A 26,345-nucleotide genomic window follows, 5' to 3' on the forward strand; every position below is an offset into this window, starting at 1 on the left:
AGAGAGCGCACTTGCCAGGAAATCAAACACACAGCTTTTCTTTTCTTTTCTTTTCTCTTCTTTTCTTTTTCTTTTTTTTTTTTTTTTTCTCTGACATGACCGTCCGGGCTTCTTCCAAACTCTTGAGCGAGCTTCAGAGCAGTCAGCACCGAGGTGCAAATGCACAAGCCTGCACCCTCTAGAAACGCTGCAGTCTGGGTGACGAGGCCGCGCAGGTGTGTGTGTGCGCATCCAAGGCCTCTTTGACGCACCTGCTGGGGTGAAAGGTCACCGTTTTGGCTGCAGGTGGGTGTGTCCGCTCAGCAGGTGCACCAATCAGCGCCACAGAGTGAGTGGGTGAAGGGGGTGCTGGGAGCAGGCTGGAGTGTGGCGCACGCAGCGCTTAAAGGGCTCTGCTCCACACAACCCTTCGCTTACGGCCATACCACCCTGAACACGCCCGATCTCGTCCGATCTCGGAAGCTAAGCAGGGTCGGGCCTGGTTAGTACTTGGATGGGAGACCGCCTGGGAATACCAGGTGCTGTAAGTTTTCCCGCTTTTGCTGGCATCCACCAAAGAGAAGGAAAATCACTCTCACACACACACACGGGTTTGGGTACTTTGGTTTCCTTGTCGTGCAAATGTGTCTTCCTCTTTTTTCTCTCTGACACGACCCTTCTGTGACACATACGGCCACCAGAGAGCGCACTTGCCAGGAAATCCAACACACAGCTTTGGGTTTCTTTTCTTTTCTTTTCTTTTCTTTTCTTTTCTTTTCTTTTCTTTTCTTTTCTTTTCTTTTCTTTTTCTTTTTTTTTTTTTTCTCTGACATGACCGTCCGGGCTTCTTCCAAACTCTTGAGCGAGCTTCAGAGCAGTAAGCACCGAGGTGCAATGCACAAGCCTGCACCCTCTAGAAACGCTGCAGTCTGGGTGACGAGGCCGCGCAGGTGTGTGTGTGCGCATCCAAGGCCTCTTTGACGCACCTGCCGTGGTGAAAGGTCACCGTTTTGGCTGCAGGTGGGTGTGTCCGCTCAGCAGGTGCACCAATCAGCGCCACAGAGTGAGTGGGTGAAGGGGGTGCTGGGAGCAGGCTGGAGTGTGGCGCACGCAGCGCTTAAAGGGCTCTGCTCCACACAACCCTTCGCTTACGGCCATACCACCCTGAACACGCCCGATCTCGTCCGATCTCGGAAGCTAAGCAGGGTCGGGCCTGGTTAGTACTTGGATGGGAGACCGCCTGGGAATACCAGGTGCTGTAAGTTTTCCCGCTTTTGCTGGCATCCACCAAAGAGAAGGAAAATCACTCTCACACACACACACGGGTTTGGGTACTTTGGTTTCCTTGTCGTGCAAATGTGTCTTCCTCTTTTTTCTCTCTGACACGACCCTTCTGTGACACATACGGCCACCAGAGAGCGCACTTGCCAGGAAATCCAACACACAGCTTTGGGTTTCTTTTCTTTTCTTTTCTTTTCTTTTCTTTTCTTTTCTTTTCTTTTCTTTTCTTTTCTTTTCTTTTCTTTTTCTTTTTTTTTTTTTTCTCTGACATGACCGTCCGGGCTTCTTCCAAACTCTTGAGCGAGCTTCAGAGCAGTAAGCACCGAGGTGCAATGCACAAGCCTGCACCCTCTAGAAACGCTGCAGTCTGGGTGACGAGGCCGCGCAGGTGTGTGTGTGCGCATCCAAGGCCTCTTTGACGCACCTGCCGTGGTGAAAGGTCACCGTTTTGGCTGCAGGTGGGTGTGTCCGCTCAGCAGGTGCACCAATCAGCGCCACAGAGTGAGTGGGTGAAGGGGGTGCTGGGAGCAGGCTGGAGTGTGGCGCACGCAGCGCTTAAAGGGCTCTGCTCCACACAACCCTTCGCTTACGGCCATACCACCCTGAACACGCCCGATCTCGTCCGATCTCGGAAGCTAAGCAGGGTCGGGCCTGGTTAGTACTTGGATGGGAGACCGCCTGGGAATACCAGGTGCTGTAAGTTTTCCCGCTTTTGCTGGCATCCACCAAAGAGAAGGAAAATCACTCTCACACACACACACGGGTTTGGGTACTTTGGTTTCCTTGTCGTGCAAATGTGTCTTCCTCTTTTTTCTCTCTGACACGACCCTTCTGTGACACATACGGCCACCAGAGAGCGCACTTGCCAGGAAATCAAACACACAGCTTTTCTTTTCTTTTCTTTTCTCTTCTTTTCTTTTTCTTTTTTTTTTTTTTTTCTCTGACATGACCGTCCGGGCTTCTTCCAAACTCTTGAGCGAGCTTCAGAGCAGTCAGCACCGAGGTGCAAATGCACAAGCCTGCACCCTCTAGAAACGCTGCAGTCTGGGTGACGAGGCCGCGCAGGTGTGTGTGTGCGCATCCAAGGCCTCTTTGACGCACCTGCTGGGGTGAAAGGTCACCGTTTTGGCTGCAGGTGGGTGTGTCCGCTCAGCAGGTGCACCAATCAGCGCCACAGAGTGAGTGGGTGAAGGGGGTGCTGGGAGCAGGCTGGAGTGTGGCGCACGCAGCGCTTAAAGGGCTCTGCTCCACACAACCCTTCGCTTACGGCCATACCACCCTGAACACGCCCGATCTCGTCCGATCTCGGAAGCTAAGCAGGGTCGGGCCTGGTTAGTACTTGGATGGGAGACCGCCTGGGAATACCAGGTGCTGTAAGTTTTCCCGCTTTTGCTGGCATCCACCAAAGAGAAGGAAAATCACTCTCACACACACACACGGGTTTGGGTACTTTGGTTTCCTTGTCGTGCAAATGTGTCTTCCTCTTTTTTCTCTCTGACACGACCCTTCTGTGACACATACGGCCACCAGAGAGCGCACTTGCCAGGAAATCCAACACACAGCTTTGGGTTTCTTTTCTTTTCTTTTCTTTTCTTTTCTTTTCTTTTCTTTTCTTTTCTTTTCTTTTCTTTTCTTTTCTTTTTCTTTTTTTTTTTTTTCTCTGACATGACCGTCCGGGCTTCTTCCAAACTCTTGAGCGAGCTTCAGAGCAGTAAGCACCGAGGTGCAATGCACAAGCCTGCACCCTCTAGAAACGCTGCAGTCTGGGTGACGAGGCCGCGCAGGTGTGTGTGTGCGCATCCAAGGCCTCTTTGACGCACCTGCCGTGGTGAAAGGTCACCGTTTTGGCTGCAGGTGGGTGTGTCCGCTCAGCAGGTGCACCAATCAGCGCCACAGAGTGAGTGGGTGAAGGGGGTGCTGGGAGCAGGCTGGAGTGTGGCGCACGCAGCGCTTAAAGGGCTCTGCTCCACACAACCCTTCGCTTACGGCCATACCACCCTGAACACGCCCGATCTCGTCCGATCTCGGAAGCTAAGCAGGGTCGGGCCTGGTTAGTACTTGGATGGGAGACCGCCTGGGAATACCAGGTGCTGTAAGTTTTCCCGCTTTTGCTGGCATCCACCAAAGAGAAGGAAAATCACTCTCACACACACACACGGGTTTGGGTACTTTGGTTTCCTTGTCGTGCAAATGTGTCTTCCTCTTTTTTCTCTCTGACACGACCCTTCTGTGACACATACGGCCACCAGAGAGCGCACTTGCCAGGAAATCCAACACACAGCTTTGGGTTTCTTTTCTTTTCTTTTCTTTTCTTTTCTTTTCTTTTCTTTTCTTTTCTTTTCTTTTCTTTTTCTTTTTTTTTTTTTTCTCTGACATGACCGTCCGGGCTTCTTCCAAACTCTTGAGCGAGCTTCAGAGCAGTAAGCACCGAGGTGCAATGCACAAGCCTGCACCCTCTAGAAACGCTGCAGTCTGGGTGACGAGGCCGCGCAGGTGTGTGTGTGCGCATCCAAGGCCTCTTTGACGCACCTGCCGTGGTGAAAGGTCACCGTTTTGGCTGCAGGTGGGTGTGTCCGCTCAGCAGGTGCACCAATCAGCGCCACAGAGTGAGTGGGTGAAGGGGGTGCTGGGAGCAGGCTGGAGTGTGGCGCACGCAGCGCTTAAAGGGCTCTGCTCCACACAACCCTTCGCTTACGGCCATACCACCCTGAACACGCCCGATCTCGTCCGATCTCGGAAGCTAAGCAGGGTCGGGCCTGGTTAGTACTTGGATGGGAGACCGCCTGGGAATACCAGGTGCTGTAAGTTTTCCCGCTTTTGCTGGCATCCACCAAAGAGAAGGAAAATCACTCTCACACACACACACGGGTTTGGGTACTTTGGTTTCCTTGTCGTGCAAATGTGTCTTCCTCTTTTTTCTCTCTGACACGACCCTTCTGTGACACATACGGCCACCAGAGAGCGCACTTGCCAGGAAATCCAACACACAGCTTTGGGTTTCTTTTCTTTTCTTTTCTTTTCTTTTCTTTTCTTTTCTTTTCTTTTCTTTTCTTTTCTTTTCTTTTCTTTTTCTTTTTTTTTTTTTTCTCTGACATGACCGTCCGGGCTTCTTCCAAACTCTTGAGCGAGCTTCAGAGCAGTAAGCACCGAGGTGCAATGCACAAGCCTGCACCCTCTAGAAACGCTGCAGTCTGGGTGACGAGGCCGCGCAGGTGTGTGTGTGCGCATCCAAGGCCTCTTTGACGCACCTGCCGTGGTGAAAGGTCACCGTTTTGGCTGCAGGTGGGTGTGTCCGCTCAGCAGGTGCACCAATCAGCGCCACAGAGTGAGTGGGTGAAGGGGGTGCTGGGAGCAGGCTGGAGTGTGGCGCACGCAGCGCTTAAAGGGCTCTGCTCCACACAACCCTTCGCTTACGGCCATACCACCCTGAACACGCCCGATCTCGTCCGATCTCGGAAGCTAAGCAGGGTCGGGCCTGGTTAGTACTTGGATGGGAGACCGCCTGGGAATACCAGGTGCTGTAAGTTTTCCCGCTTTTGCTGGCATCCACCAAAGAGAAGGAAAATCACTCTCACACACACACACGGGTTTGGGTACTTTGGTTTCCTTGTCGTGCAAATGTGTCTTCCTCTTTTTTCTCTCTGACACGACCCTTCTGTGACACATACGGCCACCAGAGAGCGCACTTGCCAGGAAATCAAACACACAGCTTTTCTTTTCTTTTCTTTTCTCTTCTTTTCTTTTTCTTTTTTTTTTTTTTTTTCTCTGACATGACCGTCCGGGCTTCTTCCAAACTCTTGAGCGAGCTTCAGAGCAGTCAGCACCGAGGTGCAAATGCACAAGCCTGCACCCTCTAGAAACGCTGCAGTCTGGGTGACGAGGCCGCGCAGGTGTGTGTGTGCGCATCCAAGGCCTCTTTGACGCACCTGCTGGGGTGAAAGGTCACCGTTTTGGCTGCAGGTGGGTGTGTCCGCTCAGCAGGTGCACCAATCAGCGCCACAGAGTGAGTGGGTGAAGGGGGTGCTGGGAGCAGGCTGGAGTGTGGCGCACGCAGCGCTTAAAGGGCTCTGCTCCACACAACCCTTCGCTTACGGCCATACCACCCTGAACACGCCCGATCTCGTCCGATCTCGGAAGCTAAGCAGGGTCGGGCCTGGTTAGTACTTGGATGGGAGACCGCCTGGGAATACCAGGTGCTGTAAGTTTTCCCGCTTTTGCTGGCATCCACCAAAGAGAAGGAAAATCACTCTCACACACACACACGGGTTTGGGTACTTTGGTTTCCTTGTCGTGCAAATGTGTCTTCCTCTTTTTTCTCTCTGACACGACCCTTCTGTGACACATACGGCCACCAGAGAGCGCACTTGCCAGGAAATCCAACACACAGCTTTGGGTTTCTTTTCTTTTCTTTTCTTTTCTTTTCTTTTCTTTTCTTTTCTTTTCTTTTCTTTTCTTTTCTTTTCTTTTTCTTTTTTTTTTTTTTCTCTGACATGACCGTCCGGGCTTCTTCCAAACTCTTGAGCGAGCTTCAGAGCAGTAAGCACCGAGGTGCAATGCACAAGCCTGCACCCTCTAGAAACGCTGCAGTCTGGGTGACGAGGCCGCGCAGGTGTGTGTGTGCGCATCCAAGGCCTCTTTGACGCACCTGCCGTGGTGAAAGGTCACCGTTTTGGCTGCAGGTGGGTGTGTCCGCTCAGCAGGTGCACCAATCAGCGCCACAGAGTGAGTGGGTGAAGGGGGTGCTGGGAGCAGGCTGGAGTGTGGCGCACGCAGCGCTTAAAGGGCTCTGCTCCACACAACCCTTCGCTTACGGCCATACCACCCTGAACACGCCCGATCTCGTCCGATCTCGGAAGCTAAGCAGGGTCGGGCCTGGTTAGTACTTGGATGGGAGACCGCCTGGGAATACCAGGTGCTGTAAGTTTTCCCGCTTTTGCTGGCATCCACCAAAGAGAAGGAAAATCACTCTCACACACACACACGGGTTTGGGTACTTTGGTTTCCTTGTCGTGCAAATGTGTCTTCCTCTTTTTTCTCTCTGACACGACCCTTCTGTGACACATACGGCCACCAGAGAGCGCACTTGCCAGGAAATCAAACACACAGCTTTTCTTTTCTTTTCTTTTCTCTTCTTTTCTTTTTCTTTTTTTTTTTTTTTTTCTCTGACATGACCGTCCGGGCTTCTTCCAAACTCTTGAGCGAGCTTCAGAGCAGTCAGCACCGAGGTGCAAATGCACAAGCCTGCACCCTCTAGAAACGCTGCAGTCTGGGTGACGAGGCCGCGCAGGTGTGTGTGTGCGCATCCAAGGCCTCTTTGACGCACCTGCTGGGGTGAAAGGTCACCGTTTTGGCTGCAGGTGGGTGTGTCCGCTCAGCAGGTGCACCAATCAGCGCCACAGAGTGAGTGGGTGAAGGGGGTGCTGGGAGCAGGCTGGAGTGTGGCGCACGCAGCGCTTAAAGGGCTCTGCTCCACACAACCCTTCGCTTACGGCCATACCACCCTGAACACGCCCGATCTCGTCCGATCTCGGAAGCTAAGCAGGGTCGGGCCTGGTTAGTACTTGGATGGGAGACCGCCTGGGAATACCAGGTGCTGTAAGTTTTCCCGCTTTTGCTGGCATCCACCAAAGAGAAGGAAAATCACTCTCACACACACACACGGGTTTGGGTACTTTGGTTTCCTTGTCGTGCAAATGTGTCTTCCTCTTTTTTCTCTCTGACACGACCCTTCTGTGACACATACGGCCACCAGAGAGCGCACTTGCCAGGAAATCCAACACACAGCTTTGGGTTTCTTTTCTTTTCTTTTCTTTTCTTTTCTTTTCTTTTCTTTTCTTTTCTTTTCTTTTCTTTTCTTTTCTTTTCTTTTTCTTTTTTTTTTTTTTCTCTGACATGACCGTCCGGGCTTCTTCCAAACTCTTGAGCGAGCTTCAGAGCAGTAAGCACCGAGGTGCAATGCACAAGCCTGCACCCTCTAGAAACGCTGCAGTCTGGGTGACGAGGCCGCGCAGGTGTGTGTGTGCGCATCCAAGGCCTCTTTGACGCACCTGCCGTGGTGAAAGGTCACCGTTTTGGCTGCAGGTGGGTGTGTCCGCTCAGCAGGTGCACCAATCAGCGCCACAGAGTGAGTGGGTGAAGGGGGTGCTGGGAGCAGGCTGGAGTGTGGCGCACGCAGCGCTTAAAGGGCTCTGCTCCACACAACCCTTCGCTTACGGCCATACCACCCTGAACACGCCCGATCTCGTCCGATCTCGGAAGCTAAGCAGGGTCGGGCCTGGTTAGTACTTGGATGGGAGACCGCCTGGGAATACCAGGTGCTGTAAGTTTTCCCGCTTTTGCTGGCATCCACCAAAGAGAAGGAAAATCACTCTCACACACACACACGGGTTTGGGTACTTTGGTTTCCTTGTCGTGCAAATGTGTCTTCCTCTTTTTTCTCTCTGACACGACCCTTCTGTGACACATACGGCCACCAGAGAGCGCACTTGCCAGGAAATCAAACACACAGCTTTTCTTTTCTTTTCTTTTCTCTTCTTTTCTTTTTCTTTTTTTTTTTTTTTTTCTCTGACATGACCGTCCGGGCTTCTTCCAAACTCTTGAGCGAGCTTCAGAGCAGTCAGCACCGAGGTGCAAATGCACAAGCCTGCACCCTCTAGAAACGCTGCAGTCTGGGTGACGAGGCCGCGCAGGTGTGTGTGTGCGCATCCAAGGCCTCTTTGACGCACCTGCTGGGGTGAAAGGTCACCGTTTTGGCTGCAGGTGGGTGTGTCCGCTCAGCAGGTGCACCAATCAGCGCCACAGAGTGAGTGGGTGAAGGGGGTGCTGGGAGCAGGCTGGAGTGTGGCGCACGCAGCGCTTAAAGGGCTCTGCTCCACACAACCCTTCGCTTACGGCCATACCACCCTGAACACGCCCGATCTCGTCCGATCTCGGAAGCTAAGCAGGGTCGGGCCTGGTTAGTACTTGGATGGGAGACCGCCTGGGAATACCAGGTGCTGTAAGTTTTCCCGCTTTTGCTGGCATCCACCAAAGAGAAGGAAAATCACTCTCACACACACACACGGGTTTGGGTACTTTGGTTTCCTTGTCGTGCAAATGTGTCTTCCTCTTTTTTCTCTCTGACACGACCCTTCTGTGACACATACGGCCACCAGAGAGCGCACTTGCCAGGAAATCCAACACACAGCTTTGGGTTTCTTTTCTTTTCTTTTCTTTTCTTTTCTTTTCTTTTCTTTTCTTTTCTTTTCTTTTCTTTTCTTTTCTTTTTCTTTTTTTTTTTTTTCTCTGACATGACCGTCCGGGCTTCTTCCAAACTCTTGAGCGAGCTTCAGAGCAGTAAGCACCGAGGTGCAATGCACAAGCCTGCACCCTCTAGAAACGCTGCAGTCTGGGTGACGAGGCCGCGCAGGTGTGTGTGTGCGCATCCAAGGCCTCTTTGACGCACCTGCCGTGGTGAAAGGTCACCGTTTTGGCTGCAGGTGGGTGTGTCCGCTCAGCAGGTGCACCAATCAGCGCCACAGAGTGAGTGGGTGAAGGGGGTGCTGGGAGCAGGCTGGAGTGTGGCGCACGCAGCGCTTAAAGGGCTCTGCTCCACACAACCCTTCGCTTACGGCCATACCACCCTGAACACGCCCGATCTCGTCCGATCTCGGAAGCTAAGCAGGGTCGGGCCTGGTTAGTACTTGGATGGGAGACCGCCTGGGAATACCAGGTGCTGTAAGTTTTCCCGCTTTTGCTGGCATCCACCAAAGAGAAGGAAAATCACTCTCACACACACACACGGGTTTGGGTACTTTGGTTTCCTTGTCGTGCAAATGTGTCTTCCTCTTTTTTCTCTCTGACACGACCCTTCTGTGACACATACGGCCACCAGAGAGCGCACTTGCCAGGAAATCCAACACACAGCTTTGGGTTTCTTTTCTTTTCTTTTCTTTTCTTTTCTTTTCTTTTCTTTTCTTTTCTTTTCTTTTCTTTTCTTTTTCTTTTTTTTTTTTTTCTCTGACATGACCGTCCGGGCTTCTTCCAAACTCTTGAGCGAGCTTCAGAGCAGTAAGCACCGAGGTGCAATGCACAAGCCTGCACCCTCTAGAAACGCTGCAGTCTGGGTGACGAGGCCGCGCAGGTGTGTGTGTGCGCATCCAAGGCCTCTTTGACGCACCTGCCGTGGTGAAAGGTCACCGTTTTGGCTGCAGGTGGGTGTGTCCGCTCAGCAGGTGCACCAATCAGCGCCACAGAGTGAGTGGGTGAAGGGGGTGCTGGGAGCAGGCTGGAGTGTGGCGCACGCAGCGCTTAAAGGGCTCTGCTCCACACAACCCTTCGCTTACGGCCATACCACCCTGAACACGCCCGATCTCGTCCGATCTCGGAAGCTAAGCAGGGTCGGGCCTGGTTAGTACTTGGATGGGAGACCGCCTGGGAATACCAGGTGCTGTAAGTTTTCCCGCTTTTGCTGGCATCCACCAAAGAGAAGGAAAATCACTCTCACACACACACACGGGTTTGGGTACTTTGGTTTCCTTGTCGTGCAAATGTGTCTTCCTCTTTTTTCTCTCTGACACGACCCTTCTGTGACACATACGGCCACCAGAGAGCGCACTTGCCAGGAAATCCAACACACAGCTTTGGGTTTCTTTTCTTTTCTTTTCTTTTCTTTTCTTTTCTTTTCTTTTCTTTTCTTTTCTTTTCTTTTCTTTTCTTTTTCTTTTTTTTTTTTTTCTCTGACATGACCGTCCGGGCTTCTTCCAAACTCTTGAGCGAGCTTCAGAGCAGTAAGCACCGAGGTGCAATGCACAAGCCTGCACCCTCTAGAAACGCTGCAGTCTGGGTGACGAGGCCGCGCAGGTGTGTGTGTGCGCATCCAAGGCCTCTTTGACGCACCTGCCGTGGTGAAAGGTCACCGTTTTGGCTGCAGGTGGGTGTGTCCGCTCAGCAGGTGCACCAATCAGCGCCACAGAGTGAGTGGGTGAAGGGGGTGCTGGGAGCAGGCTGGAGTGTGGCGCACGCAGCGCTTAAAGGGCTCTGCTCCACACAACCCTTCGCTTACGGCCATACCACCCTGAACACGCCCGATCTCGTCCGATCTCGGAAGCTAAGCAGGGTCGGGCCTGGTTAGTACTTGGATGGGAGACCGCCTGGGAATACCAGGTGCTGTAAGTTTTCCCGCTTTTGCTGGCATCCACCAAAGAGAAGGAAAATCACTCTCACACACACACACGGGTTTGGGTACTTTGGTTTCCTTGTCGTGCAAATGTGTCTTCCTCTTTTTTCTCTCTGACACGACCCTTCTGTGACACATACGGCCACCAGAGAGCGCACTTGCCAGGAAATCAAACACACAGCTTTTCTTTTCTTTTCTTTTCTCTTCTTTTCTTTTTCTTTTTTTTTTTTTTTTTCTCTGACATGACCGTCCGGGCTTCTTCCAAACTCTTGAGCGAGCTTCAGAGCAGTCAGCACCGAGGTGCAAATGCACAAGCCTGCACCCTCTAGAAACGCTGCAGTCTGGGTGACGAGGCCGCGCAGGTGTGTGTGTGCGCATCCAAGGCCTCTTTGACGCACCTGCTGGGGTGAAAGGTCACCGTTTTGGCTGCAGGTGGGTGTGTCCGCTCAGCAGGTGCACCAATCAGCGCCACAGAGTGAGTGGGTGAAGGGGGTGCTGGGAGCAGGCTGGAGTGTGGCGCACGCAGCGCTTAAAGGGCTCTGCTCCACACAACCCTTCGCTTACGGCCATACCACCCTGAACACGCCCGATCTCGTCCGATCTCGGAAGCTAAGCAGGGTCGGGCCTGGTTAGTACTTGGATGGGAGACCGCCTGGGAATACCAGGTGCTGTAAGTTTTCCCGCTTTTGCTGGCATCCACCAAAGAGAAGGAAAATCACTCTCACACACACACACGGGTTTGGGTACTTTGGTTTCCTTGTCGTGCAAATGTGTCTTCCTCTTTTTTCTCTCTGACACGACCCTTCTGTGACACATACGGCCACCAGAGAGCGCACTTGCCAGGAAATCCAACACACAGCTTTGGGTTTCTTTTCTTTTCTTTTCTTTTCTTTTCTTTTCTTTTCTTTTCTTTTCTTTTCTTTTCTTTTCTTTTTCTTTTTTTTTTTTTTCTCTGACATGACCGTCCGGGCTTCTTCCAAACTCTTGAGCGAGCTTCAGAGCAGTAAGCACCGAGGTGCAATGCACAAGCCTGCACCCTCTAGAAACGCTGCAGTCTGGGTGACGAGGCCGCGCAGGTGTGTGTGTGCGCATCCAAGGCCTCTTTGACGCACCTGCCGTGGTGAAAGGTCACCGTTTTGGCTGCAGGTGGGTGTGTCCGCTCAGCAGGTGCACCAATCAGCGCCACAGAGTGAGTGGGTGAAGGGGGTGCTGGGAGCAGGCTGGAGTGTGGCGCACGCAGCGCTTAAAGGGCTCTGCTCCACACAACCCTTCGCTTACGGCCATACCACCCTGAACACGCCCGATCTCGTCCGATCTCGGAAGCTAAGCAGGGTCGGGCCTGGTTAGTACTTGGATGGGAGACCGCCTGGGAATACCAGGTGCTGTAAGTTTTCCCGCTTTTGCTGGCATCCACCAAAGAGAAGGAAAATCACTCTCACACACACACACGGGTTTGGGTACTTTGGTTTCCTTGTCGTGCAAATGTGTCTTCCTCTTTTTTCTCTCTGACACGACCCTTCTGTGACACATACGGCCACCAGAGAGCGCACTTGCCAGGAAATCAAACACACAGCTTTTCTTTTCTTTTCTTTTCTCTTCTTTTCTTTTTCTTTTTTTTTTTTTTTTTCTCTGACATGACCGTCCGGGCTTCTTCCAAACTCTTGAGCGAGCTTCAGAGCAGTCAGCACCGAGGTGCAAATGCACAAGCCTGCACCCTCTAGAAACGCTGCAGTCTGGGTGACGAGGCCGCGCAGGTGTGTGTGTGCGCATCCAAGGCCTCTTTGACGCACCTGCTGGGGTGAAAGGTCACCGTTTTGGCTGCAGGTGGGTGTGTCCGCTCAGCAGGTGCACCAATCAGCGCCACAGAGTGAGTGGGTGAAGGGGGTGCTGGGAGCAGGCTGGAGTGTGGCGCACGCAGCGCTTAAAGGGCTCTGCTCCACACAACCCTTCGCTTACGGCCATACCACCCTGAACACGCCCGATCTCGTCCGATCTCGGAAGCTAAGCAGGGTCGGGCCTGGTTAGTACTTGGATGGGAGACCGCCTGGGAATACCAGGTGCTGTAAGTTTTCCCGCTTTTGCTGGCATCCACCAAAGAGAAGGAAAATCACTCTCACACACACACACGGGTTTGGGTACTTTGGTTTCCTTGTCGTGCAAATGTGTCTTCCTCTTTTTTCTCTCTGACACGACCCTTCTGTGACACATACGGCCACCAGAGAGCGCACTTGCCAGGAAATCCAACACACAGCTTTGGGTTTCTTTTCTTTTCTTTTCTTTTCTTTTCTTTTCTTTTCTTTTCTTTTCTTTTCTTTTCTTTTCTTTTCTTTTTCTTTTTTTTTTTTTTCTCTGACATGACCGTCCGGGCTTCTTCCAAACTCTTGAGCGAGCTTCAGAGCAGTAAGCACCGAGGTGCAATGCACAAGCCTGCACCCTCTAGAAACGCTGCAGTCTGGGTGACGAGGCCGCGCAGGTGTGTGTGTGCGCATCCAAGGCCTCTTTGACGCACCTGCCGTGGTGAAAGGTCACCGTTTTGGCTGCAGGTGGGTGTGTCCGCTCAGCAGGTGCACCAATCAGCGCCACAGAGTGAGTGGGTGAAGGGGGTGCTGGGAGCAGGCTGGAGTGTGGCGCACGCAGCGCTTAAAGGGCTCTGCTCCACACAACCCTTCGCTTACGGCCATACCACCCTGAACACGCCCGATCTCGTCCGATCTCGGAAGCTAAGCAGGGTCGGGCCTGGTTAGTACTTGGATGGGAGACCGCCTGGGAATACCAGGTGCTGTAAGTTTTCCCGCTTTTGCTGGCATCCACCAAAGAGAAGGAAAATCACTCTCACACACACACACGGGTTTGGGTACTTTGGTTTCCTTGTCGTGCAAATGTGTCTTCCTCTTTTTTCTCTCTGACACGACCCTTCTGTGACACATACGGCCACCAGAGAGCGCACTTGCCAGGAAATCCAACACACAGCTTTGGGTTTCTTTTCTTTTCTTTTCTTTTCTTTTCTTTTCTTTTCTTTTCTTTTCTTTTCTTTTCTTTTCTTTTTCTTTTTTTTTTTTTTCTCTGACATGACCGTCCGGGCTTCTTCCAAACTCTTGAGCGAGCTTCAGAGCAGTAAGCACCGAGGTGCAATGCACAAGCCTGCACCCTCTAGAAACGCTGCAGTCTGGGTGACGAGGCCGCGCAGGTGTGTGTGTGCGCATCCAAGGCCTCTTTGACGCACCTGCCGTGGTGAAAGGTCACCGTTTTGGCTGCAGGTGGGTGTGTCCGCTCAGCAGGTGCACCAATCAGCGCCACAGAGTGAGTGGGTGAAGGGGGTGCTGGGAGCAGGCTGGAGTGTGGCGCACGCAGCGCTTAAAGGGCTCTGCTCCACACAACCCTTCGCTTACGGCCATACCACCCTGAACACGCCCGATCTCGTCCGATCTCGGAAGCTAAGCAGGGTCGGGCCTGGTTAGTACTTGGATGGGAGACCGCCTGGGAATACCAGGTGCTGTAAGTTTTCCCGCTTTTGCTGGCATCCACCAAAGAGAAGGAAAATCACTCTCACACACACACACGGGTTTGGGTACTTTGGTTTCCTTGTCGTGCAAATGTGTCTTCCTCTTTTTTCTCTCTGACACGACCCTTCTGTGACACATACGGCCACCAGAGAGCGCACTTGCCAGGAAATCCAACACACAGCTTTGGGTTTCTTTTCTTTTCTTTTCTTTTCTTTTCTTTTCTTTTCTTTTCTTTTCTTTTCTTTTCTTTTCTTTTCTTTTTCTTTTTTTTTTTTTTCTCTGACATGACCGTCCGGGCTTCTTCCAAACTCTTGAGCGAGCTTCAGAGCAGTAAGCACCGAGGTGCAATGCACAAGCCTGCACCCTCTAGAAACGCTGCAGTCTGGGTGACGAGGCCGCGCAGGTGTGTGTGTGCGCATCCAAGGCCTCTTTGACGCACCTGCCGTGGTGAAAGGTCACCGTTTTGGCTGCAGGTGGGTGTGTCCGCTCAGCAGGTGCACCAATCAGCGCCACAGAGTGAGTGGGTGAAGGGGGTGCTGGGAGCAGGCTGGAGTGTGGCGCACGCAGCGCTTAAAGGGCTCTGCTCCACACAACCCTTCGCTTACGGCCATACCACCCTGAACACGCCCGATCTCGTCCGATCTCGGAAGCTAAGCAGGGTCGGGCCTGGTTAGTACTTGGATGGGAGACCGCCTGGGAATACCAGGTGCTGTAAGTTTTCCCGCTTTTGCTGGCATCCACCAAAGAGAAGGAAAATCACTCTCACACACACACACGGGTTTGGGTACTTTGGTTTCCTTGTCGTGCAAATGTGTCTTCCTCTTTTTTCTCTCTGACACGACCCTTCTGTGACACATACGGCCACCAGAGAGCGCACTTGCCAGGAAATCAAACACACAGCTTTTCTTTTCTTTTCTTTTCTCTTCTTTTCTTTTTCTTTTTTTTTTTTTTTTTCTCTGACATGACCGTCCGGGCTTCTTCCAAACTCTTGAGCGAGCTTCAGAGCAGTCAGCACCGAGGTGCAAATGCACAAGCCTGCACCCTCTAGAAACGCTGCAGTCTGGGTGACGAGGCCGCGCAGGTGTGTGTGTGCGCATCCAAGGCCTCTTTGACGCACCTGCTGGGGTGAAAGGTCACCGTTTTGGCTGCAGGTGGGTGTGTCCGCTCAGCAGGTGCACCAATCAGCGCCACAGAGTGAGTGGGTGAAGGGGGTGCTGGGAGCAGGCTGGAGTGTGGCGCACGCAGCGCTTAAAGGGCTCTGCTCCACACAACCCTTCGCTTACGGCCATACCACCCTGAACACGCCCGATCTCGTCCGATCTCGGAAGCTAAGCAGGGTCGGGCCTGGTTAGTACTTGGATGGGAGACCGCCTGGGAATACCAGGTGCTGTAAGTTTTCCCGCTTTTGCTGGCATCCACCAAAGAGAAGGAAAATCACTCTCACACACACACACGGGTTTGGGTACTTTGGTTTCCTTGTCGTGCAAATGTGTCTTCCTCTTTTTTCTCTCTGACACGACCCTTCTGTGACACATACGGCCACCAGAGAGCGCACTTGCCAGGAAATCCAACACACAGCTTTGGGTTTCTTTTCTTTTCTTTTCTTTTCTTTTCTTTTCTTTTCTTTTCTTTTCTTTTCTTTTCTTTTCTTTTCTTTTTCTTTTTTTTTTTTTTCTCTGACATGACCGTCCGGGCTTCTTCCAAACTCTTGAGCGAGCTTCAGAGCAGTAAGCACCGAGGTGCAATGCACAAGCCTGCACCCTCTAGAAACGCTGCAGTCTGGGTGACGAGGCCGCGCAGGTGTGTGTGTGCGCATCCAAGGCCTCTTTGACGCACCTGCCGTGGTGAAAGGTCACCGTTTTGGCTGCAGGTGGGTGTGTCCGCTCAGCAGGTGCACCAATCAGCGCCACAGAGTGAGTGGGTGAAGGGGGTGCTGGGAGCAGGCTGGAGTGTGGCGCACGCAGCGCTTAAAGGGCTCTGCTCCACACAACCCTTCGCTTACGGCCATACCACCCTGAACACGCCCGATCTCGTCCGATCTCGGAAGCTAAGCAGGGTCGGGCCTGGTTAGTACTTGGATGGGAGACCGCCTGGGAATACCAGGTGCTGTAAGTTTTCCCGCTTTTGCTGGCATCCACCAAAGAGAAGGAAAATCACTCTCACACACACACACGGGTTTGGGTACTTTGGTTTCCTTGTCGTGCAAATGTGTCTTCCTCTTTTTTCTCTCTGACACGACCCTTCTGTGACACATACGGCCACCAGAGAGCGCACTTGCCAGGAAATCAAACACACAGCTTTTCTTTTCTTTTCTTTTCTCTTCTTTTCTTTTTCTTTTTTTTTTTTTTTTTCTCTGACATGACCGTCCGGGCTTCTTCCAAACTCTTGAGCGAGCTTCAGAGCAGTCAGCACCGAGGTGCAAATGCACAAGCCTGCACCCTCTAGAAACGCTGCAGTCTGGGTGACGAGGCCGCGCAGGTGTGTGTGTGCGCATCCAAGGCCTCTTTGACGCACCTGCTGGGGTGAAAGGTCACCGTTTTGGCTGCAGGTGGGTGTGTCCGCTCAGCAGGTGCACCAATCAGCGCCACAGAGTGAGTGGGTGAAGGGGGTGCTGGGAGCAGGCTGGAGTGTGGCGCACGCAGCGCTTAAAGGGCTCTGCTCCACACAACCCTTCGCTTACGGCCATACCACCCTGAACACGCCCGATCTCGTCCGATCTCGGAAGCTAAGCAGGGTCGGGCCTGGTTAGTACTTGGATGGGAGACCGCCTGGGAATACCAGGTGCTGTAAGTTTTCCCGCTTTTGCTGGCATCCACCAAAGAGAAGGAAAATCACTCTCACACACACACACGGGTTTGGGTACTTTGGTTTCCTTGTCGTGCAAATGTGTCTTCCTCTTTTTTCTCTCTGACACGACCCTTCTGTGACACATACGGCCACCAGAGAGCGCACTTGCCAGGAAATCCAACACACAGCTTTGGGTTTCTTTTCTTTTCTTTTCTTTTCTTTTCTTTTCTTTTCTTTTCTTTTCTTTTCTTTTCTTTTCTTTTTCTTTTTTTTTTTTTTCTCTGACATGACCGTCCGGGCTTCTTCCAAACTCTTGAGCGAGCTTCAGAGCAGTAAGCACCGAGGTGCAATGCACAAGCCTGCACCCTCTAGAAACGCTGCAGTCTGGGTGACGAGGCCGCGCAGGTGTGTGTGTGCGCATCCAAGGCCTCTTTGACGCACCTGCCGTGGTGAAAGGTCACCGTTTTGGCTGCAGGTGGGTGTGTCCGCTCAGCAGGTGCACCAATCAGCGCCACAGAGTGAGTGGGTGAAGGGGGTGCTGGGAGCAGGCTGGAGTGTGGCGCACGCAGCGCTTAAAGGGCTCTGCTCCACACAACCCTTCGCTTACGGCCATACCACCCTGAACACGCCCGATCTCGTCCGATCTCGGAAGCTAAGCAGGGTCGGGCCTGGTTAGTACTTGGATGGGAGACCGCCTGGGAATACCAGGTGCTGTAAGTTTTCCCGCTTTTGCTGGCATCCACCAAAGAGAAGGAAAATCACTCTCACACACACACACGGGTTTGGGTACTTTGGTTTCCTTGTCGTGCAAATGTGTCTTCCTCTTTTTTCTCTCTGACACGACCCTTCTGTGACACATACGGCCACCAGAGAGCGCACTTGCCAGGAAATCAAACACACAGCTTTTCTTTTCTTTTCTTTTCTCTTCTTTTCTTTTTCTTTTTTTTTTTTTTTTTCTCTGACATGACCGTCCGGGCTTCTTCCAAACTCTTGAGCGAGCTTCAGAGCAGTCAGCACCGAGGTGCAAATGCACAAGCCTGCACCCTCTAGAAACGCTGCAGTCTGGGTGACGAGGCCGCGCAGGTGTGTGTGTGCGCATCCAAGGCCTCTTTGACGCACCTGCTGGGGTGAAAGGTCACCGTTTTGGCTGCAGGTGGGTGTGTCCGCTCAGCAGGTGCACCAATCAGCGCCACAGAGTGAGTGGGTGAAGGGGGTGCTGGGAGCAGGCTGGAGTGTGGCGCACGCAGCGCTTAAAGGGCTCTGCTCCACACAACCCTTCGCTTACGGCCATACCACCCTGAACACGCCCGATCTCGTCCGATCTCGGAAGCTAAGCAGGGTCGGGCCTGGTTAGTACTTGGATGGGAGACCGCCTGGGAATACCAGGTGCTGTAAGTTTTCCCGCTTTTGCTGGCATCCACCAAAGAGAAGGAAAATCACTCTCACACACACACACGGGTTTGGGTACTTTGGTTTCCTTGTCGTGCAAATGTGTCTTCCTCTTTTTTCTCTCTGACACGACCCTTCTGTGACACATACGGCCACCAGAGAGCGCACTTGCCAGGAAATCCAACACACAGCTTTGGGTTTCTTTTCTTTTCTTTTCTTTTCTTTTCTTTTCTTTTCTTTTCTTTTCTTTTCTTTTCTTTTCTTTTCTTTTTCTTTTTTTTTTTTTTCTCTGACATGACCGTCCGGGCTTCTTCCAAACTCTTGAGCGAGCTTCAGAGCAGTAAGCACCGAGGTGCAATGCACAAGCCTGCACCCTCTAGAAACGCTGCAGTCTGGGTGACGAGGCCGCGCAGGTGTGTGTGTGCGCATCCAAGGCCTCTTTGACGCACCTGCCGTGGTGAAAGGTCACCGTTTTGGCTGCAGGTGGGTGTGTCCGCTCAGCAGGTGCACCAATCAGCGCCACAGAGTGAGTGGGTGAAGGGGGTGCTGGGAGCAGGCTGGAGTGTGGCGCACGCAGCGCTTAAAGGGCTCTGCTCCACACAACCCTTCGCTTACGGCCATACCACCCTGAACACGCCCGATCTCGTCCGATCTCGGAAGCTAAGCAGGGTCGGGCCTGGTTAGTACTTGGATGGGAGACCGCCTGGGAATACCAGGTGCTGTAAGTTTTCCCGCTTTTGCTGGCATCCACCAAAGAGAAGGAAAATCACTCTCACACACACACACGGGTTTGGGTACTTTGGTTTCCTTGTCGTGCAAATGTGTCTTCCTCTTTTTTCTCTCTGACACGACCCTTCTGTGACACATACGGCCACCAGAGAGCGCACTTGCCAGGAAATCCAACACACAGCTTTGGGTTTCTTTTCTTTTCTTTTCTTTTCTTTTCTTTTCTTTTCTTTTCTTTTCTTTTCTTTTCTTTTCTTTTCTTTTTCTTTTTTTTTTTTTTCTCTGACATGACCGTCCGGGCTTCTTCCAAACTCTTGAGCGAGCTTCAGAGCAGTAAGCACCGAGGTGCAATGCACAAGCCTGCACCCTCTAGAAACGCTGCAGTCTGGGTGACGAGGCCGCGCAGGTGTGTGTGTGCGCATCCAAGGCCTCTTTGACGCACCTGCCGTGGTGAAAGGTCACCGTTTTGGCTGCAGGTGGGTGTGTCCGCTCAGCAGGTGCACCAATCAGCGCCACAGAGTGAGTGGGTGAAGGGGGTGCTGGGAGCAGGCTGGAGTGTGGCGCACGCAGCGCTTAAAGGGCTCTGCTCCACACAACCCTTCGCTTACGGCCATACCACCCTGAACACGCCCGATCTCGTCCGATCTCGGAAGCTAAGCAGGGTCGGGCCTGGTTAGTACTTGGATGGGAGACCGCCTGGGAATACCAGGTGCTGTAAGTTTTCCCGCTTTTGCTGGCATCCACCAAAGAGAAGGAAAATCACTCTCACACACACACACGGGTTTGGGTACTTTGGTTTCCTTGTCGTGCAAATGTGTCTTCCTCTTTTTTCTCTCTGACACGACCCTTCTGTGACACATACGGCCACCAGAGAGCGCACTTGCCAGGAAATCCAACACACAGCTTTGGGTTTCTTTTCTTTTCTTTTCTTTTCTTTTCTTTTCTTTTCTTTTCTTTTCTTTTCTTTTCTTTTCTTTTTCTTTTTTTTTTTTTTCTCTGACATGACCGTCCGGGCTTCTTCCAAACTCTTGAGCGAGCTTCAGAGCAGTAAGCACCGAGGTGCAATGCACAAGCCTGCACCCTCTAGAAACGCTGCAGTCTGGGTGACGAGGCCGCGCAGGTGTGTGTGTGCGCATCCAAGGCCTCTTTGACGCACCTGCCGTGGTGAAAGGTCACCGTTTTGGCTGCAGGTGGGTGTGTCCGCTCAGCAGGTGCACCAATCAGCGCCACAGAGTGAGTGGGTGAAGGGGGTGCTGGGAGCAGGCTGGAGTGTGGCGCACGCAGCGCTTAAAGGGCTCTGCTCCACACAACCCTTCGCTTACGGCCATACCACCCTGAACACGCCCGATCTCGTCCGATCTCGGAAGCTAAGCAGGGTCGGGCCTGGTTAGTACTTGGATGGGAGACCGCCTGGGAATACCAGGTGCTGTAAGTTTTCCCGCTTTTGCTGGCATCCACCAAAGAGAAGGAAAATCACTCTCACACACACACACGGGTTTGGGTACTTTGGTTTCCTTGTCGTGCAAATGTGTCTTCCTCTTTTTTCTCTCTGACACGACCCTTCTGTGACACATACGGCCACCAGAGAGCGCACTTGCCAGGAAATCAAACACACAGCTTTTCTTTTCTTTTCTTTTCTCTTCTTTTCTTTTTCTTTTTTTTTTTTTTTTTCTCTGACATGACCGTCCGGGCTTCTTCCAAACTCTTGAGCGAGCTTCAGAGCAGTCAGCACCGAGGTGCAAATGCACAAGCCTGCACCCTCTAGAAACGCTGCAGTCTGGGTGACGAGGCCGCGCAGGTGTGTGTGTGCGCATCCAAGGCCTCTTTGACGCACCTGCTGGGGTGAAAGGTCACCGTTTTGGCTGCAGGTGGGTGTGTCCGCTCAGCAGGTGCACCAATCAGCGCCACAGAGTGAGTGGGTGAAGGGGGTGCTGGGAGCAGGCTGGAGTGTGGCGCACGCAGCGCTTAAAGGGCTCTGCTCCACACAACCCTTCGCTTACGGCCATACCACCCTGAACACGCCCGATCTCGTCCGATCTCGGAAGCTAAGCAGGGTCGGGCCTGGTTAGTACTTGGATGGGAGACCGCCTGGGAATACCAGGTGCTGTAAGTTTTCCCGCTTTTGCTGGCATCCACCAAAGAGAAGGAAAATCACTCTCACACACACACACGGGTTTGGGTACTTTGGTTTCCTTGTCGTGCAAATGTGTCTTCCTCTTTTTTCTCTCTGACACGACCCTTCTGTGACACATACGGCCACCAGAGAGCGCACTTGCCAGGAAATCCAACACACAGCTTTGGGTTTCTTTTCTTTTCTTTTCTTTTCTTTTCTTTTCTTTTCTTTTCTTTTCTTTTCTTTTCTTTTCTTTTCTTTTTCTTTTTTTTTTTTTTCTCTGACATGACCGTCCGGGCTTCTTCCAAACTCTTGAGCGAGCTTCAGAGCAGTAAGCACCGAGGTGCAATGCACAAGCCTGCACCCTCTAGAAACGCTGCAGTCTGGGTGACGAGGCCGCGCAGGTGTGTGTGTGCGCATCCAAGGCCTCTTTGACGCACCTGCCGTGGTGAAAGGTCACCGTTTTGGCTGCAGGTGGGTGTGTCCGCTCAGCAGGTGCACCAATCAGCGCCACAGAGTGAGTGGGTGAAGGGGGTGCTGGGAGCAGGCTGGAGTGTGGCGCACGCAGCGCTTAAAGGGCTCTGCTCCACACAACCCTTCGCTTACGGCCATACCACCCTGAACACGCCCGATCTCGTCCGATCTCGGAAGCTAAGCAGGGTCGGGCCTGGTTAGTACTTGGATGGGAGACCGCCTGGGAATACCAGGTGCTGTAAGTTTTCCCGCTTTTGCTGGCATCCACCAAAGAGAAGGAAAATCACTCTCACACACACACACGGGTTTGGGTACTTTGGTTTCCTTGTCGTGCAAATGTGTCTTCCTCTTTTTTCTCTCTGACACGACCCTTCTGTGACACATACGGCCACCAGAGAGCGCACTTGCCAGGAAATCAAACACACAGCTTTTCTTTTCTTTTCTTTTCTCTTCTTTTCTTTTTCTTTTTTTTTTTTTTTTTCTCTGACATGACCGTCCGGGCTTCTTCCAAACTCTTGAGCGAGCTTCAGAGCAGTCAGCACCGAGGTGCAAATGCACAAGCCTGCACCCTCTAGAAACGCTGCAGTCTGGGTGACGAGGCCGCGCAGGTGTGTGTGTGCGCATCCAAGGCCTCTTTGACGCACCTGCTGGGGTGAAAGGTCACCGTTTTGGCTGCAGGTGGGTGTGTCCGCTCAGCAGGTGCACCAATCAGCGCCACAGAGTGAGTGGGTGAAGGGGGTGCTGGGAGCAGGCTGGAGTGTGGCGCACGCAGCGCTTAAAGGGCTCTGCTCCACACAACCCTTCGCTTACGGCCATACCACCCTGAACACGCCCGATCTCGTCCGATCTCGGAAGCTAAGCAGGGTCGGGCCTGGTTAGTACTTGGATGGGAGACCGCCTGGGAATACCAGGTGCTGTAAGTTTTCCCGCTTTTGCTGGCATCCACCAAAGAGAAGGAAAATCACTCTCACACACACACACGGGTTTGGGTACTTTGGTTTCCTTGTCGTGCAAATGTGTCTTCCTCTTTTTTCTCTCTGACACGACCCTTCTGTGACACATACGGCCACCAGAGAGCGCACTTGCCAGGAAATCCAACACACAGCTTTGGGTTTCTTTTCTTTTCTTTTCTTTTCTTTTCTTTTCTTTTCTTTTCTTTTCTTTTCTTTTCTTTTCTTTTCTTTTTCTTTTTTTTTTTTTTCTCTGACATGACCGTCCGGGCTTCTTCCAAACTCTTGAGCGAGCTTCAGAGCAGTAAGCACCGAGGTGCAATGCACAAGCCTGCACCCTCTAGAAACGCTGCAGTCTGGGTGACGAGGCCGCGCAGGTGTGTGTGTGCGCATCCAAGGCCTCTTTGACGCACCTGCCGTGGTGAAAGGTCACCGTTTTGGCTGCAGGTGGGTGTGTCCGCTCAGCAGGTGCACCAATCAGCGCCACAGAGTGAGTGGGTGAAGGGGGTGCTGGGAGCAGGCTGGAGTGTGGCGCACGCAGCGCTTAAAGGGCTCTGCTCCACACAACCCTTCGCTTACGGCCATACCACCCTGAACACGCCCGATCTCGTCCGATCTCGGAAGCTAAGCAGGGTCGGGCCTGGTTAGTACTTGGATGGGAGACCGCCTGGGAATACCAGGTGCTGTAAGTTTTCCCGCTTTTGCTGGCATCCACCAAAGAGAAGGAAAATCACTCTCACACACACACACGGGTTTGGGTACTTTGGTTTCCTTGTCGTGCAAATGTGTCTTCCTCTTTTTTCTCTCTGACACGACCCTTCTGTGACACATACGGCCACCAGAGAGCGCACTTGCCAGGAAATCAAACACACAGCTTTTCTTTTCTTTTCTTTTCTCTTCTTTTCTTTTTCTTTTTTTTTTTTTTTTTCTCTGACATGACCGTCCGGGCTTCTTCCAAACTCTTGAGCGAGCTTCAGAGCAGTCAGCACCGAGGTGCAAATGCACAAGCCTGCACCCTCTAGAAACGCTGCAGTCTGGGTGACGAGGCCGCGCAGGTGTGTGTGTGCGCATCCAAGGCCTCTTTGACGCACCTGCTGGGGTGAAAGGTCACCGTTTTGGCTGCAGGTGGGTGTGTCCGCTCAGCAGGTGCACCAATCAGCGCCACAGAGTGAGTGGGTGAAGGGGGTGCTGGGAGCAGGCTGGAGTGTGGCGCACGCAGCGCTTAAAGGGCTCTGCTCCACACAACCCTTCGCTTACGGCCATACCACCCTGAACACGCCCGATCTCGTCCGATCTCGGAAGCTAAGCAGGGTCGGGCCTGGTTAGTACTTGGATGGGAGACCGCCTGGGAATACCAGGTGCTGTAAGTTTTCCCGCTTTTGCTGGCATCCACCAAAGAGAAGGAAAATCACTCTCACACACACACACGGGTTTGGGTACTTTGGTTTCCTTGTCGTGCAAATGTGTCTTCCTCTTTTTTCTCTCTGACACGACCCTTCTGTGACACATACGGCCACCAGAGAGCGCACTTGCCAGGAAATCCAACACACAGCTTTGGGTTTCTTTTCTTTTCTTTTCTTTTCTTTTCTTTTCTTTTCTTTTCTTTTCTTTTCTTTTCTTTTCTTTTCTTTTTCTTTTTTTTTTTTTTCTCTGACATGACCGTCCGGGCTTCTTCCAAACTCTTGAGCGAGCTTCAGAGCAGTAAGCACCGAGGTGCAATGCACAAGCCTGCACCCTCTAGAAACGCTGCAGTCTGGGTGACGAGGCCGCGCAGGTGTGTGTGTGCGCATCCAAGGCCTCTTTGACGCACCTGCCGTGGTGAAAGGTCACCGTTTTGGCTGCAGGTGGGTGTGTCCGCTCAGCAGGTGCACCAATCAGCGCCACAGAGTGAGTGGGTGAAGGGGGTGCTGGGAGCAGGCTGGAGTGTGGCGCACGCAGCGCTTAAAGGGCTCTGCTCCACACAACCCTTCGCTTACGGCCATACCACCCTGAACACGCCCGATCTCGTCCGATCTCGGAAGCTAAGCAGGGTCGGGCCTGGTTAGTACTTGGATGGGAGACCGCCTGGGAATACCAGGTGCTGTAAGTTTTCCCGCTTTTGCTGGCATCCACCAAAGAGAAGGAAAATCACTCTCACACACACACACGGGTTTGGGTACTTTGGTTTCCTTGTCGTGCAAATGTGTCTTCCTCTTTTTTCTCTCTGACACGACCCTTCTGTGACACATACGGCCACCAGAGAGCGCACTTGCCAGGAAATCAAACACACAGCTTTTCTTTTCTTTTCTTTTCTCTTCTTTTCTTTTTCTTTTTTTTTTTTTTTTTCTCTGACATGACCGTCCGGGCTTCTTCCAAACTCTTGAGCGAGCTTCAGAGCAGTCAGCACCGAGGTGCAAATGCACAAGCCTGCACCCTCTAGAAACGCTGCAGTCTGGGTGACGAGGCCGCGCAGGTGTGTGTGTGCGCATCCAAGGCCTCTTTGACGCACCTGCTGGGGTGAAAGGTCACCGTTTTGGCTGCAGGTGGGTGTGTCCGCTCAGCAGGTGCACCAATCAGCGCCACAGAGTGAGTGGGTGAAGGGGGTGCTGGGAGCAGGCTGGAGTGTGGCGCACGCAGCGCTTAAAGGGCTCTGCTCCACACAACCCTTCGCTTACGGCCATACCACCCTGAACACGCCCGATCTCGTCCGATCTCGGAAGCTAAGCAGGGTCGGGCCTGGTTAGTACTTGGATGGGAGACCGCCTGGGAATACCAGGTGCTGTAAGTTTTCCCGCTTTTGCTGGCATCCACCAAAGAGAAGGAAAATCACTCTCACACACACACACGGGTTTGGGTACTTTGGTTTCCTTGTCGTGCAAATGTGTCTTCCTCTTTTTTCTCTCTGACACGACCCTTCTGTGACACATACGGCCACCAGAGAGCGCACTTGCCAGGAAATCCAACACACAGCTTTGGGTTTCTTTTCTTTTCTTTTCTTTTCTTTTCTTTTCTTTTCTTTTCTTTTCTTTTCTTTTCTTTTCTTTTCTTTTTCTTTTTTTTTTTTTTCTCTGACATGACCGTCCGGGCTTCTTCCAAACTCTTGAGCGAGCTTCAGAGCAGTAAGCACCGAGGTGCAATGCACAAGCCTGCACCCTCTAGAAACGCTGCAGTCTGGGTGACGAGGCCGCGCAGGTGTGTGTGTGCGCATCCAAGGCCTCTTTGACGCACCTGCCGTGGTGAAAGGTCACCGTTTTGGCTGCAGGTGGGTGTGTCCGCTCAGCAGGTGCACCAATCAGCGCCACAGAGTGAGTGGGTGAAGGGGGTGCTGGGAGCAGGCTGGAGTGTGGCGCACGCAGCGCTTAAAGGGCTCTGCTCCACACAACCCTTCGCTTACGGCCATACCACCCTGAACACGCCCGATCTCGTCCGATCTCGGAAGCTAAGCAGGGTCGGGCCTGGTTAGTACTTGGATGGGAGACCGCCTGGGAATACCAGGTGCTGTAAGTTTTCCCGCTTTTGCTGGCATCCACCAAAGAGAAGGAAAATCACTCTCACACACACACACGGGTTTGGGTACTTTGGTTTCCTTGTCGTGCAAATGTGTCTTCCTCTTTTTTCTCTCTGACACGACCCTTCTGTGACACATACGGCCACCAGAGAGCGCACTTGCCAGGAAATCAAACACACAGCTTTTCTTTTCTTTTCTTTTCTCTTCTTTTCTTTTTCTTTTTTTTTTTTTTTTTCTCTGACATGACCGTCCGGGCTTCTTCCAAACTCTTGAGCGAGCTTCAGAGCAGTCAGCACCGAGGTGCAAATGCACAAGCCTGCACCCTCTAGAAACGCTGCAGTCTGGGTGACGAGGCCGCGCAGGTGTGTGTGTGCGCATCCAAGGCCTCTTTGACGCACCTGCTGGGGTGAAAGGTCACCGTTTTGGCTGCAGGTGGGTGTGTCCGCTCAGCAGGTGCACCAATCAGCGCCACAGAGTGAGTGGGTGAAGGGGGTGCTGG

At 52.5% G+C, this 26,345-nt stretch overlaps 1 protein-coding gene and 37 non-coding genes across 38 annotated transcripts in view; all 38 read left to right on the forward strand.

The window, feature by feature from the left end:
* The window catches only part of LOC144990914 (uncharacterized), a 236,496-nt gene that overhangs the window by 136,696 nt on the left and 73,455 nt on the right, over nucleotides 1-26,345 (forward strand). The window lies entirely within an intron of this gene.
* LOC111947272 (5S ribosomal RNA) lies at nucleotides 412-530 on the forward strand. The gene has a single exon (XR_002873092.1). It is a non-coding gene; the product is annotated as a 5S ribosomal RNA (ribosomal RNA).
* On the forward strand, nucleotides 1,126-1,244 carry LOC111947273 (5S ribosomal RNA). Its single transcript, XR_002873093.1, has one exon. It is a non-coding gene; the product is annotated as a 5S ribosomal RNA (ribosomal RNA).
* On the forward strand, nucleotides 1,845-1,963 carry LOC111947274 (5S ribosomal RNA). The gene has a single exon (XR_002873094.1). It is a non-coding gene; the product is annotated as a 5S ribosomal RNA (ribosomal RNA).
* Nucleotides 2,522-2,640, forward strand: LOC111947275 (5S ribosomal RNA). Its single transcript, XR_002873095.1, has one exon. It is a non-coding gene; the product is annotated as a 5S ribosomal RNA (ribosomal RNA).
* On the forward strand, nucleotides 3,241-3,359 carry LOC111947276 (5S ribosomal RNA). Its single transcript, XR_002873096.1, has one exon. It is a non-coding gene; the product is annotated as a 5S ribosomal RNA (ribosomal RNA).
* Nucleotides 3,950-4,068, forward strand: LOC111947277 (5S ribosomal RNA). The gene has a single exon (XR_002873097.1). It is a non-coding gene; the product is annotated as a 5S ribosomal RNA (ribosomal RNA).
* On the forward strand, nucleotides 4,669-4,787 carry LOC111947278 (5S ribosomal RNA). The gene has a single exon (XR_002873098.1). It is a non-coding gene; the product is annotated as a 5S ribosomal RNA (ribosomal RNA).
* On the forward strand, nucleotides 5,347-5,465 carry LOC111947279 (5S ribosomal RNA). Its single transcript, XR_002873099.1, has one exon. It is a non-coding gene; the product is annotated as a 5S ribosomal RNA (ribosomal RNA).
* On the forward strand, nucleotides 6,066-6,184 carry LOC111947281 (5S ribosomal RNA). The gene has a single exon (XR_002873101.1). It is a non-coding gene; the product is annotated as a 5S ribosomal RNA (ribosomal RNA).
* On the forward strand, nucleotides 6,744-6,862 carry LOC111947282 (5S ribosomal RNA). The gene has a single exon (XR_002873102.1). It is a non-coding gene; the product is annotated as a 5S ribosomal RNA (ribosomal RNA).
* LOC111947283 (5S ribosomal RNA) lies at nucleotides 7,468-7,586 on the forward strand. Its single transcript, XR_002873103.1, has one exon. It is a non-coding gene; the product is annotated as a 5S ribosomal RNA (ribosomal RNA).
* On the forward strand, nucleotides 8,146-8,264 carry LOC111947284 (5S ribosomal RNA). The gene has a single exon (XR_002873104.1). It is a non-coding gene; the product is annotated as a 5S ribosomal RNA (ribosomal RNA).
* On the forward strand, nucleotides 8,865-8,983 carry LOC111947285 (5S ribosomal RNA). The gene has a single exon (XR_002873105.1). It is a non-coding gene; the product is annotated as a 5S ribosomal RNA (ribosomal RNA).
* LOC111947286 (5S ribosomal RNA) lies at nucleotides 9,579-9,697 on the forward strand. The gene has a single exon (XR_002873106.1). It is a non-coding gene; the product is annotated as a 5S ribosomal RNA (ribosomal RNA).
* On the forward strand, nucleotides 10,298-10,416 carry LOC111947287 (5S ribosomal RNA). Its single transcript, XR_002873107.1, has one exon. It is a non-coding gene; the product is annotated as a 5S ribosomal RNA (ribosomal RNA).
* LOC111947288 (5S ribosomal RNA) lies at nucleotides 10,976-11,094 on the forward strand. Its single transcript, XR_002873108.1, has one exon. It is a non-coding gene; the product is annotated as a 5S ribosomal RNA (ribosomal RNA).
* LOC111947289 (5S ribosomal RNA) lies at nucleotides 11,690-11,808 on the forward strand. Its single transcript, XR_002873109.1, has one exon. It is a non-coding gene; the product is annotated as a 5S ribosomal RNA (ribosomal RNA).
* LOC111947290 (5S ribosomal RNA) lies at nucleotides 12,368-12,486 on the forward strand. Its single transcript, XR_002873110.1, has one exon. It is a non-coding gene; the product is annotated as a 5S ribosomal RNA (ribosomal RNA).
* LOC111947292 (5S ribosomal RNA) lies at nucleotides 13,087-13,205 on the forward strand. Its single transcript, XR_002873112.1, has one exon. It is a non-coding gene; the product is annotated as a 5S ribosomal RNA (ribosomal RNA).
* LOC111947293 (5S ribosomal RNA) lies at nucleotides 13,801-13,919 on the forward strand. Its single transcript, XR_002873113.1, has one exon. It is a non-coding gene; the product is annotated as a 5S ribosomal RNA (ribosomal RNA).
* On the forward strand, nucleotides 14,520-14,638 carry LOC111947294 (5S ribosomal RNA). Its single transcript, XR_002873114.1, has one exon. It is a non-coding gene; the product is annotated as a 5S ribosomal RNA (ribosomal RNA).
* On the forward strand, nucleotides 15,198-15,316 carry LOC111947295 (5S ribosomal RNA). Its single transcript, XR_002873115.1, has one exon. It is a non-coding gene; the product is annotated as a 5S ribosomal RNA (ribosomal RNA).
* LOC111947297 (5S ribosomal RNA) lies at nucleotides 15,917-16,035 on the forward strand. Its single transcript, XR_002873116.1, has one exon. It is a non-coding gene; the product is annotated as a 5S ribosomal RNA (ribosomal RNA).
* On the forward strand, nucleotides 16,595-16,713 carry LOC111947190 (5S ribosomal RNA). The gene has a single exon (XR_002873013.1). It is a non-coding gene; the product is annotated as a 5S ribosomal RNA (ribosomal RNA).
* On the forward strand, nucleotides 17,309-17,427 carry LOC111947191 (5S ribosomal RNA). The gene has a single exon (XR_002873014.1). It is a non-coding gene; the product is annotated as a 5S ribosomal RNA (ribosomal RNA).
* Nucleotides 17,987-18,105, forward strand: LOC111947192 (5S ribosomal RNA). Its single transcript, XR_002873015.1, has one exon. It is a non-coding gene; the product is annotated as a 5S ribosomal RNA (ribosomal RNA).
* LOC111947193 (5S ribosomal RNA) lies at nucleotides 18,706-18,824 on the forward strand. Its single transcript, XR_002873016.1, has one exon. It is a non-coding gene; the product is annotated as a 5S ribosomal RNA (ribosomal RNA).
* LOC111947194 (5S ribosomal RNA) lies at nucleotides 19,425-19,543 on the forward strand. The gene has a single exon (XR_002873017.1). It is a non-coding gene; the product is annotated as a 5S ribosomal RNA (ribosomal RNA).
* On the forward strand, nucleotides 20,139-20,257 carry LOC111947196 (5S ribosomal RNA). The gene has a single exon (XR_002873019.1). It is a non-coding gene; the product is annotated as a 5S ribosomal RNA (ribosomal RNA).
* LOC111947244 (5S ribosomal RNA) lies at nucleotides 20,817-20,935 on the forward strand. The gene has a single exon (XR_002873067.2). It is a non-coding gene; the product is annotated as a 5S ribosomal RNA (ribosomal RNA).
* Nucleotides 21,536-21,654, forward strand: LOC111947197 (5S ribosomal RNA). Its single transcript, XR_002873020.1, has one exon. It is a non-coding gene; the product is annotated as a 5S ribosomal RNA (ribosomal RNA).
* On the forward strand, nucleotides 22,214-22,332 carry LOC111947198 (5S ribosomal RNA). The gene has a single exon (XR_002873021.1). It is a non-coding gene; the product is annotated as a 5S ribosomal RNA (ribosomal RNA).
* On the forward strand, nucleotides 22,933-23,051 carry LOC111947199 (5S ribosomal RNA). The gene has a single exon (XR_002873022.1). It is a non-coding gene; the product is annotated as a 5S ribosomal RNA (ribosomal RNA).
* Nucleotides 23,611-23,729, forward strand: LOC111947200 (5S ribosomal RNA). Its single transcript, XR_002873023.1, has one exon. It is a non-coding gene; the product is annotated as a 5S ribosomal RNA (ribosomal RNA).
* On the forward strand, nucleotides 24,330-24,448 carry LOC111947201 (5S ribosomal RNA). Its single transcript, XR_002873024.1, has one exon. It is a non-coding gene; the product is annotated as a 5S ribosomal RNA (ribosomal RNA).
* LOC111947202 (5S ribosomal RNA) lies at nucleotides 25,008-25,126 on the forward strand. The gene has a single exon (XR_002873025.1). It is a non-coding gene; the product is annotated as a 5S ribosomal RNA (ribosomal RNA).
* On the forward strand, nucleotides 25,727-25,845 carry LOC111947203 (5S ribosomal RNA). Its single transcript, XR_002873026.1, has one exon. It is a non-coding gene; the product is annotated as a 5S ribosomal RNA (ribosomal RNA).

Source organism: Oryzias latipes, chromosome 3, assembly GCF_053564925.1.
Source record: "Oryzias latipes strain Hd-rR chromosome 3, Olatipes_Hd-rR_3.1".
In the NCBI taxonomy this organism is placed as follows: Eukaryota; Metazoa; Chordata; class Actinopteri; order Beloniformes; family Adrianichthyidae; genus Oryzias; species Oryzias latipes.